The sequence below is a fragment of the Pteropus alecto genome, unplaced genomic scaffold (genome assembly GCF_000325575.1).
Source record: "Pteropus alecto unplaced genomic scaffold, ASM32557v1 scaffold164, whole genome shotgun sequence".
In the NCBI taxonomy this organism is placed as follows: Eukaryota; Metazoa; Chordata; class Mammalia; order Chiroptera; family Pteropodidae; genus Pteropus; species Pteropus alecto.
Genome location: NW_006439568.1, coordinates 23,512,559 through 23,523,753, shown reverse-complemented (window position 1 = coordinate 23,523,753; position 11,195 = coordinate 23,512,559). Strand labels below are relative to the sequence as shown.

The 11,195-nt window shown below is 37.6% G+C and overlaps 1 pseudogene; it reads right to left on the bottom strand.

The window, feature by feature from the left end:
- Positions 1-3,836: 3,836 nt before the first annotated feature.
- LOC112483625 lies at positions 3,837-3,955 on the bottom strand (annotated as a pseudogene).
- Between the last annotated feature and the right edge of the window lie 7,240 nt (positions 3,956-11,195).

Here is an 11,195-nt window from a genome sequence, read left to right as displayed (position 1 = left end):
TTTTTTCTGATAAAGTCTAAATGTTTACTTGGGGTTAAAAAAAACAACACTTTTTCTTTAGCATTAGTAGCTAAATATACACAATACAATCTTATGAAAGAGATTGTGTTGAGACTGGTATGGTAGTAATTATTGCTCTCATTAAAAGAGCTCTTTAGTATATTCCTAGAATCTGGGTTTATGTTCTATTTTATACTGCTGCAACTTTGTAGTCTGCTAATCTTTTGAGAATTGTTGTTCTGACAGGTGCAACTAATTGTAAAACCCAAAATGAAGCAAAATACCAAAATTTTTGGTGTTTTGCTTTAATGCTAAGTAATATATATATGTATGTGTATATATATATATATATTATATATATGTTTTCTTGATGATATTATAAAAAGATAGATGGTAACAAAATGGACGTATCAGAATACTCTCTTCAGTATTTGGCCCCTCCCTGCTTCTCTTCCTTGGCTTTCAAAATATCCCTTCAGAATCTCTCTCTCTCTCTCTCTCTCTCTCTCTCTCTCTCTCCTCCCCCAGACTTCTACCCATATTTTTCAATATTTTAAAAATACCACACTATGGATCTGTTTTTGCCTTGATCTTTAAATGTTAGTTTCCCCTCTGTTTAAGATCAAGGTACCTGCCTAGCCTTGCTGTCATTTATTTCTCAGAGTCAAGTAATGTGTAGAAAGGTTCAGGGCAGGGAGACAGAAAGTGAGAAAAAAAGTTAGTTATCTATTGCAGTTGTTCAGAAGAAAGATGAAGAGGCCTTAAGGCCTTAAATTAGGGAGATGCCAACAGAAATGCTAAAAAAGGGACAGACCTATAAGATTTACCTCACAATCAGAGTGGGGACGCAGGAGAAAGAAAAGATGATTTTGAGGTTCTCATTTAGGAGAACTTGGTAAGGCAGGAGAAGGAGCTGATACAGGAAAAATGATGAGATCATTTTTAAAAACATGTTGGAAATGTTAAAACAGGTACCAGAAAATATAATGGTGGAACCTGAGAGAGGACAGGGCTAGAGACTCGAGCTACGTAATCTACACTTGAGTAGTTTTTGAATTCACGGATATAACTGAAGTCGCTGATGTAAAGAATACCAAAAAAGAATGTGACTGAAGATAAACTTTAGGAGACTTCGAAATTGGGACCAGCAAAAAGAAGATGAGGAGCCCTTTGAAGAAGACAGAGAACCAGTTAGAAGAATAACTTATAAAGGCAAAGTAGTTTGATAGCACATGAAATACTAAGTTACAGTCCTTTGGAGAAAGAACAATCTCTCCCTTCTTCTGAGCAAAGAGTAATAGAGAGCAGTGTTCAAAGAGATGCATGATGCAAAGAGAAAGATCCTAGAATGTAGAGACAGCAGCCACGGATTTTCATTTCCTCATAAGTGTTGTGAAGTGGGGAAGCTAGTAATAGTTAGGTGACTTTGGGCAAGCTGCAACAAACAGATATGAAACCAATAGAGAACAATTGAAGGCTAATCTGCATGCAATATATTGTCAGAAAGATATCAAGTCAAAAACATTGTAGCTGTCTGGTTTGAGGAAGTCAGAGAACACTACAGAGAGTGTCAACTTGTGTAGAGGTTCAGAGGACGAATCAGATTTTGGCAGATACAATGCGAAGGCAGCATACATAACTTTAAAATGATGGTTTGTAACCTGAAGAAGAGAGAATTGAAAACATAAGTCCCTTCAGGAGAGAATCTTTGTGTTCTCTTTTTCCTTGATTTGGAACTGAGGAGCCTCGTTTATTTGAGAACTTTATACATACTTGATGCTTGATGGAAGAAGAAAAAGAATAGAAGTATACATTTATATGAAAAGTCTTTCTTTAGGATGAAAGGGTTGTCCTTTATTTCACTTTATTCACTTTCATTTTAGAAACGTACCCCAAAGGTTTTCAACAAGATTCTCTTAAAGTTATTTTTAAGGACGTTAGTAATACTTTATGTAGAAAGGTAAGCAACCACTTAAAAGATCTTCCACTTTACAAGTGGGATGTATAAATAAGCAACTCATTGTTTAACTTAGAGATCAAAAGCGAAGCTCCTCCAGTGGAGGTCTGGGAGACATATATTGTGATATGAATGTGCATCTTGGATCACAATAGGAGGGGACTACAGGGGTTGATTTCAAACTGAAAAGAAACACAGAGGGACGACAATTCAGAGAAATAAATCGTTTAAGAGTATTGTGACTTTTAAGATAAAATATCAATTTGGTAGCAAACCAACATTCTTGGGCCATGATGCTGGTTCTTTTGGGGGAAAAAATTAAATCAAACAAATATAAAGGCATTTATCTTCAGGGAAAATACAGTTATAAGTTTGACCTCTAAGAAGCAGTTCCAGAATACTATGAGCTTTATTGACCATGCACTGGAACAGGATCAGCAGTTATGACGTGTGGCGGACAGTCGGTCACTGCTGAGAATTGTCCGTCAGGCATCACCAGAGGTTCCAGATAGGGCCTCAGTGTGATTCACCTTGCTTTGAACGAAACCAGTGAGATCACCAGTACTCACTTTAGTGAGGACAAGCTGAAGATTAGCAGCTTTTCAAAATAAAAACCAGAGAGTACTAAATGTGTCATCATTAGGACACATGCAGGGATCATTACTATGTTATTTAAGCATTTATAAGTTAGCTTATATTTGCCAAATGCAAATATAAAAATAATTTTTTAATTACACAGGATTAAAGTCTTGTATCATTAACCACGTATTTAAAACAGCTTTGTATCACTTACAAAAACAATTTAAAATATCAGATTATTAAATTTTCTCTGTTCTAATATCTAACTGTCTTACAGCCAAGATTAACCTGTTTATTGTCTCATAATTAAATACATTAAAAAAGGTTATTCTCTCATTTATCAAAAGTTGAAGTGCAGGGAAATGAAGCAATTCGTGCATATATATTCATCAATCCAGGGTTAAAATTCAAGAATTTTTAAAACCTGGTTTTTAAAACCTGGTTCGTATTTATACAATATGCTAGGCAGGCAGCATACTGTTAAGAAAAAAAAAAAAAGAAGGAAAATAATAAAATAAAAGATTATTAGCTTTGAGTTGAATAATGAAGGAGCACCAAAGAGAAACTCATCTACTAGCCAAGAAGGGCCATAGTTCACTCCCCCATCTGTCACCACCAGCTGGCAGGTGGACTCAAGAGAAATGCGACCTCCACAGATGCCAAGTTCTCTGCTTATGCAGCAGTCTTAGTCCTTGCCATGCAAGGAGGGAGGACGGGGAGCAGCCCGAGCCTACAGTTCCACATAGCAGCTCATCCCACGGTGAAGGAAACTCTTGGAGTTAGCCAACAAAAATGGAATTCAATTTGGAACCAGACCTCACCTGATATATTTTAATTGATTGCCATGTGATTGGCCATCTGTTTATAATCTGAATGTCTTTTCTTTGTATGAGAAATGCCTTTTTGTGTAGAGGGTGGGACCCATGCTCCCCTCAATTTCTATATGGAAAAAAATATTTTCTATCTTTTCATTGCTTAGCTGAATAGCTTTCAACAAGCTTTTGAAAAAAGTTTGGATCCAGATTTCTAAAGCAGCAACTGATGGCTATGCTTAAACAATGGGGTATTTTATGGGCTGTAAAGCTCTTAAATTATTAAGTAATTTTTGGTTGTGATAATTTTAATAATAGCAGTAAACTATTTTAGAGGCTGGAAGATGATGAAACTTTTAAAGTCAGTTGAGATTATTTAAATTCGATTTACACCTTAAGGACTAAATCCAAAGTATTATTTAGCTATAGCTTTAGGTCTATAACTTATTTGAATATTACCATTCAGTTGATTTAGAAGATTTTTTTAACACCTAAAACACCTGGTATTCCTAGGTGGCCTTCCATCCAAGTACTAACCAGGTCTGACCCTGCTTAGCTTCCGAGATCAGACGAGATCGGGCATGTTCAGGGTGGCATGGCCATAGACACCATTCAGTTGATTTATAGCAACGAATGCTAGCTAGGATTATGGATCGAAATGATCAGTCCTTAAAATTTCTAGAAATACAGAAATTGTTTTATTTTCTCAATTTAAAATATGCTAATCTTCATGCGTCTAACTTTGATTCTATTGTCTAAACCTCACTTTTATGAGTCTCTTATCAAAATCTTGGTAGTTAATATACCAAAATTCCCACTCGAGTGAATAGGAAGCCTGAGTTGCAGCAAGGCCTTTGATTTACACAGTGTGATTGTTTCAAGACTTTGGATCTGAGTTCGTAAGGAAAAGAGCGGAGGTTCTCAAACTTTGGTGCATCAGAACAACCATGGGTATCCGGCCCGAGCCCAAACCCATGGAACCAGAACCAGGGGCCAGGGCATCTTTACCTGTCACAAGCCGCTCGGGTCATTCTGATACATACCAAAGTCTGGGAACAAGTGAGCAAGACCAGCCCAAAGGCCAGATCTGCCCACTGCCTGTTTTTCTAAATTGTTTTATTGAAATAGAGCCACATTCATCGCTTTTGTATCGTCCATGGCTGCTTTCACGCTACAATGGCAGAGTTGAATAGTATGACAAAGACCATATGGCCCACAAACCTGAAAATATTCACTATCCGGCCCTTTACTGAAAAGAATTTGCCTATTCCTGAACGAGATGAATGATTTAAAAAGAAATATATTTTTCCAAATCTAGTTATTTCAGTTTACCCATTCATTCAGTCATTTACCTAGACAAATAGGAACTAAAAATCATAGAAACGTTCATGGGGTTAAAAAGGACTTTTGGCATTGCCTTTTAATTGTATTCAAACCTTTCAAACAAAGAAAGGAAAATCTAAGTTGGATAATATATTTTTTAAAAAGTAATTGAGTTTGATTAAGATTTTGGCTATTAATGATTTCCCACTTTGTTGCTGCAAAATGACTCATTGTGAAATTAAACTCTGTAATATCACGAATTTTAGCACTGATTAAAGTGACATTCAAATATAAGAAAAAGTAAACCTATTTATCTCAAAAGGTAGGTGAATATTTAAAAGATTATAGGGACTAAGAAGTGTGTTTGGATTGAGCGAGGCAGTGAAATGGGGAAAAGGGCTAATGACCTTCAGAGCGGCCCAGCCAAAGACAGCACATCATAAAACAAGGATACTTTGTGGTGATACAGTACAAGAATGCTCTGTACACAGTACGAAGCATCTTGAAATGTGAATAAATTGGATTAACTTCCAAAAACAATAGATACGCTCAAGTGAATGGGAAGCCTGAGTCGCAGCACAGTCTTTGATTTACACAGTGCGATTGTTCCAAGGCGCGCGGCCCTTCCCAAAGGCTGCAGTGGACTTTCCTCCCAGCGCCCGCAGGAGAAGTTGAATTGACATCACAGAAAATTGTCAGCAGAGAAGAGAGACTGATTGCCCAGCTGCAGGAGGGAGTTGGAGAAGGGAATTAGGTTCCTTACACCTTGTTCATCATGTCGTTCACTGGCTTCTTCAAAGATCTTCAGTGACTTCTTATGACTTAAAGGATTAAAGTCAAACCTCAGCTGGCATTTCAGGTGTTCTCTAGTCCTCCCCTTATGCTGGTATCACAAAGCATTTTCATGCCTATTACCTCATTTGATCTTTACAGTACCCTCATACAAGCAGAGGAGGAGGTAGCATTTTCATCATAGAAATAAATAAGCTCAGGGATAGCTGGCTTAATAGACCGGCTAAAGGTCAGACTGCGGGAAGGGTCTGGGTGAGGGCTGGAACTCATGTATCCTGCACCATGCGACACGTTCATAAATCTTTTTTTCTGAGTTAGACTTGTTCCCCAAACACACCCAATGCTGGCCTTGTGTTTGCCCCGTGGAACGCTGCTCTTTTCTCCATGTAGAGTGCCACCTTTTATGTTCTAGTTCATTTCCCGTCTCTGCTAGCAAACATTTTCTAAGCTCCAGTATTTAGGGCTCTTTTTCTCTCCCTCTGAATTCGCACACTTTTTGTTGACACTATTTCTTTTCCTTAGAATCCTGCCATGCTTTGTGGCACCTCTCACCATGTTGGGGGTTTGTATTGTGCAGTGAGATTCTTGAATTGCTCTTTAATTTTGTGTATATGTATGCCCCAGGTCTTCAAAAGAACTGAATGCTCTTTGAGGGTGTATCTATGTAGCAGATTTTTCTTTTTTCCTCCATGATGCCTCACCTAATACATAAAGAAGGTGGGGGCCCAATAAATATTTGTTGGATCAATGATTTCATTCTCATGCTATCTCTGAAGATGATTAAGAGAAATGAGATGAAACTGAAAAAAGGAGACCAGGTTGCAGGTCATAAATGTGCTTTTACTAGCAAACTCTTTTCTATTGAATCAAAGTATTCCAGGGACAGCAACTGATGCTCCATGTTTAGCCGAAGCCCAGAGTCATAAGGGCTGAATGATCTCAAACTGGGCATAACATAAACCAACCCATAAGAAATTAAGACTTGGAATATACACCAATAAGACATTAGGCCAGCAACTCACAGGCAGTTGGCACACAAGGAAGAAAGAGAAAGACAGGGTTTTTTCCTCCCAAAATGTTGGCCTGGCCATACCTATTCCTACCTTCATGAAGCCAGTGCTTTCCTGGCCTCGGCACAGCAGCACAGCTGTGATGAGGCAAACCCTTTCTTGGAGCTTGGCCAAGGTATTCTCATCTCTCTTTGGTTATGGGATTAAAACCAACGTTTGACAAATGCAAAATAAAATTCATGAAAGCATCACCTCACAGATTTGGCACTTCCTGCAGTGCAGGATGAACTAAGGCTTCCCGGTGCCCCCTTCGTGCCACTCTCACTCGTTGGGGTGCTTCCTCCCAGGCCTCTGTGCCGTGCGTTTCCTTCCCAGTTGCACTGACACCGTTCTTGCCCTAGGATCAGTACATGAAGTGATTAAGGGTTAATCTCGCCTCTTGTGCTGACCACACCTGCGATCAGTATTCTCTGGGCTCGGAGCCCAGGAAGCTAGGCAGTGCTGTGTGGTCTATACCGCATTTCTCCTGTTTCTGGATGACTACATTGACCCAGCTAAAACTAAATATAAGGTTATACCTATTTACATTGATGACTTCCTCTCAATTTACTAGTCCTTCTATCACAGAAAGTGATTAATCTGAGTGCTACCTAGGAAGTTAAAAACTTATGTGGTTTTTATTACTTCTGGAAGAGCCTCTCAATTATATTCTATGCACATATTTCTTCACTTAAGAGTAAAACAGAGCTGTGTAAAGTGAGCAGCATGTTTACAGTAGATCCCTATGGCTTGCTATCAAATTAGTGGCAAATCAGTATTATAGTAAACAGAGGTCAAAGATCAAACCCACAATTTCACATAAAATTCAAAACACGAGACACAAAATACAAAATAGAAGGCTCGTGTCATGAGACCATCAACTACTCTTAAAAAATAATCAAAACCAGGAAAAGATGAGAAGGAACAAAATTTAAACATGATTTTAGTCCAGAATCTGATGCAAAAGTCAGACCTTACCGAGATCTTTTAAAAACCATGACAACTGACTACATGTCACTCATTTTAAATGGAAACACACATCAAAAGGTGGCAAGAACCAAGACTTAGCAACTCCCGGATCCTGTTCATGGACTTGACATTGACTTTGGACCGTCAAAATCTGTTTTCATTTTTCACTCTGAAAAGCAGGATGGAAACTATTGTTTTACTTCTCTTGATGGACAACTCTGGAGAGAGTCATGCTAATAAAGAGGCAGTGGTAATTCTCTCCTAGATTTGATTAGATGTATTTTTGAAAGGTCAAATGATTTAGTAGCATGAAATTGTACACGCCACACCCCATTTTTACTGCGGGCAGCACTCCACTCTTGGCTTTTAAGCAGGAAACTAGAAGAATCACATTTATTCCATGTTAAAGTATTCCTTGCTGGAGAGAGTCATGCTAATAAAGAGGCAGTGGTAATTCTCTCCTAGATTTGATTAGATGTATTTTTGAAAGGTCAAATGATTTAGTAGCATGAAATTGTACACGCCACACCCCATTTTTACTGCGGGCAGCACTCCACTCTTGGCTTTTAAGCAGGAAACTAGAAGAATCACATTTATTCCATGTTAAAGTATTCCTTGAAACCAAAAAAAAAAAAAAAAAAAAGCTAAGCTCTCTTTTAGATATGAAAGAGAAATAAAGACCTTTCCAGACATACAAAAATTGAGAGAATTCACCACTACAAGGCCTGCACTACAGGAAATACTGAAAGGGGTCAGCTCACCTAAAACAAAATGAAAAAAAAAAAAAACAAAAAAAAAACCATAAAAATTGATTACCATTTAAGCCTTATCATCAAAATTGGAGTTCTAACTTAGTCAGTTGTTCACACCTATCATTATTAATCTAGGATTAATTAACCTTGAGTTAAAATACAATATTTTATTGAAGGCTTTTAATGAATGGACTAGGCTAGATGACAAATTTTAAGAGAAAAGCAAAGCCTTTTAAAACAGTTTAGAAACACTCCAAAGGAATTCTGAATATTTAAAAACAATTCACTCAATAATTTTAATTACAATGCTGTTTATTAATTTGTAAGTACTTGCTTAATCAATGCCACCAGATGTCAGCATATCCTGTAGGATTACCCCAAGTTCTCGAAACCATCCAGAGTTTTCATTCCAGTTAACGAAATGATGTAGTGGCCAAATAATTAATCCTCTCTAGAGGATTATAAATCCTATTTCTCAGCATTGGTTATGTTATGGTAGGGGCTCCTCAGTTTAGATGTAAATTCCCAACCTCCCAATAAATCTTGGCACTGAGGTTCCTGAAAGTAGGAATGCCATACTCTGAAAGCGATGCGTGGTCTCAGAGCTCAAGTAGTTCAGTGAAGGGCATGAACTTGAGCACAGCTTCAGCTCATCCAGTTCTGGACCTGTAGCTACTTCTGTGTTTTTCTAGCCTATTGACCTGACATTTTCATTAGGAAAATGTCTTCTTGGTATTTGGTTTTTAAAACAAAGGAGTTATCAGTGAATTAAGGAGTATTTTTATTAATGAAGTAGATAACTTTTACTGAATGCCTAGATATGCGCTAGGACTTTTACCTGTGTTTTCGTATTGAAACAATAAGTAATTGAGAAAGACAGTTGCTGATGCCCTGTAAACTTAATATGTGCTTCTTTTTGACAATATAAAAGACTTAAACTGAGTTCTCAGCCTTTCAGAATTTTCATTTCGGTGAACAAAAGTGATGTCATGGCCAAAAAATGAAGGGTCTTTGTCAAATTGGCAAAATTTTTCATTTTAAGGTTATTATTAAGCAACGACTGGTACATTTTTTAACAGGATAAATCTTAGAGGCTTTTTAAGAAGTAGCAAAGATAAAATTTTAAATAAATGCTATTTAACAATATGCTTTTAATTGTAAGATACATGTGGATTTTGATAACTGTAATCTTTAGAAATGTTCAAAGTCCCTTGCACTTTGTCATGTTTGATTTTTAAAAAATGAATTTGATATAATCAAGGTCCACATTGGAACTTCAAATTATAAACTCCCATCGTGGGATGGCCCTGGGTATGGTCCCTGGGGATGGCATTGCAAGGCAGCTCCAGGCTCCTGCTGCATAATGAAGCATGCACATTTTATCTTAGGAATAAAAGGACCCTCCTTTATCCTAGAAGTTGATATTGCTGTAGGCTTTACTCTTGAAGAGAAATCTTTTGAAATATTAAACTTCAGTGTTAAAAAATTATTATAGTCTTGGTTCTTCAGGACCGGGGGAAGAAAAGCCTGACAAAATTTATTGGATTCTACTTACAAAAATGTTGATACGCCTTCAATTTTATTTGAAAAAGATAAAAAGTGAAAAGATAACTGAACTTTTGAAAGCTTAGCTGACTTTAAAATGTTTGTGAAATTCACTACAAACAGATTTTTCCCTCTCTCCAAATGCACACTCACACTTATTATTTCTTTGATGCATAGAGATGGCTGAACCAAATAGTTAAGGACTCTATTAGACAATGTCAAATAGGGAATTTTATCTTGGGAACATATACGTTTCATGAAATAGACCACCAAAGTCATCGTATTTAAAGATATGGACTCATGTACTATATAAAGCCTTAGAAATCCAAAATTTTACCTAGTAACTGAAAGAAGATGCTACAAAAGTCACTCTCAGACAAATCTTACTTGTCCTGGAATGTTTCCCTGTAAAAATGCGTTTCACAAACAACAGAGTTAGTCGTTGATTGAATTGAAGATCATGCCAGCTGGGGAGGACTTTAGTGTCCAAATAGTGATAGGAAAACTCACTGCTCCACCCAGCCCCACTTTGCTTTGGGGAACACTGACGCTCACAGGGACAACATGCTTTGGGTCTCACAGGTCAGAAGAGGCATGTGAATCCCATTTGCTCTCGGGCTCCTGGGCATTTGCACTACTAAATTCTTAATAATAGTTTCATTGTAAGCTAATTTATTTTACTCACTAACATTGGTTTCTAGGCATTAACCAGTCTTAACTAATTTTCCCAACAGGTCACTAGACAAGTGGATAACAGGTATAATTCATCTGTTGAAGCTGGGAAAAGAAAACAAGAGGAACTGGAGAGCGAGTTATACATAGCACCTCGGTTATCCCTCACGAAACTGTACGAGGTAAAGATTACCCTCTCCATCTGATCGACAAGGAAACTGACTCACAGAAGTTAATTGACATGCCTGAGGTCACTCTCTATTTAGACAGCAGAGCCAAGATTGAAAACCAGATCTGTCTGATTCCAGAAACCGTGCTCTGTTCAGTTCAAGATGTTTCTGTTTAAGTTACTTTTCCAAAATTACATGAAGAGGGATAATAGAACTCCGTGCTGATGCATTGGATTATGTTTGAACAGAATCCCCGAATAAACTTCTAGAACTAACAACGTCCTAAATTTTCTGTCTCTTTTATTGCTATTCTGATTTATTCCGCATACTCATTAACTAAATTACAGGTTCTCTTTCTCTTGAAACCTGTAAACCTTCTGAGAAGGACAGTGTATAAATCACCAAGGAAATAAAATATAAAAAATATCCCAGCAAGAAATGCCATTCAAACATGCTTTTAAACACAGATACGTTGTGGGTATGGTCAGCAGGACTTCGTGTGCTAGTGTTCGAATGGGGCATGAAAAGGAACCATGGACTCACCACTCTCGTGCTGGCTCAGCGCCAAATGCCCT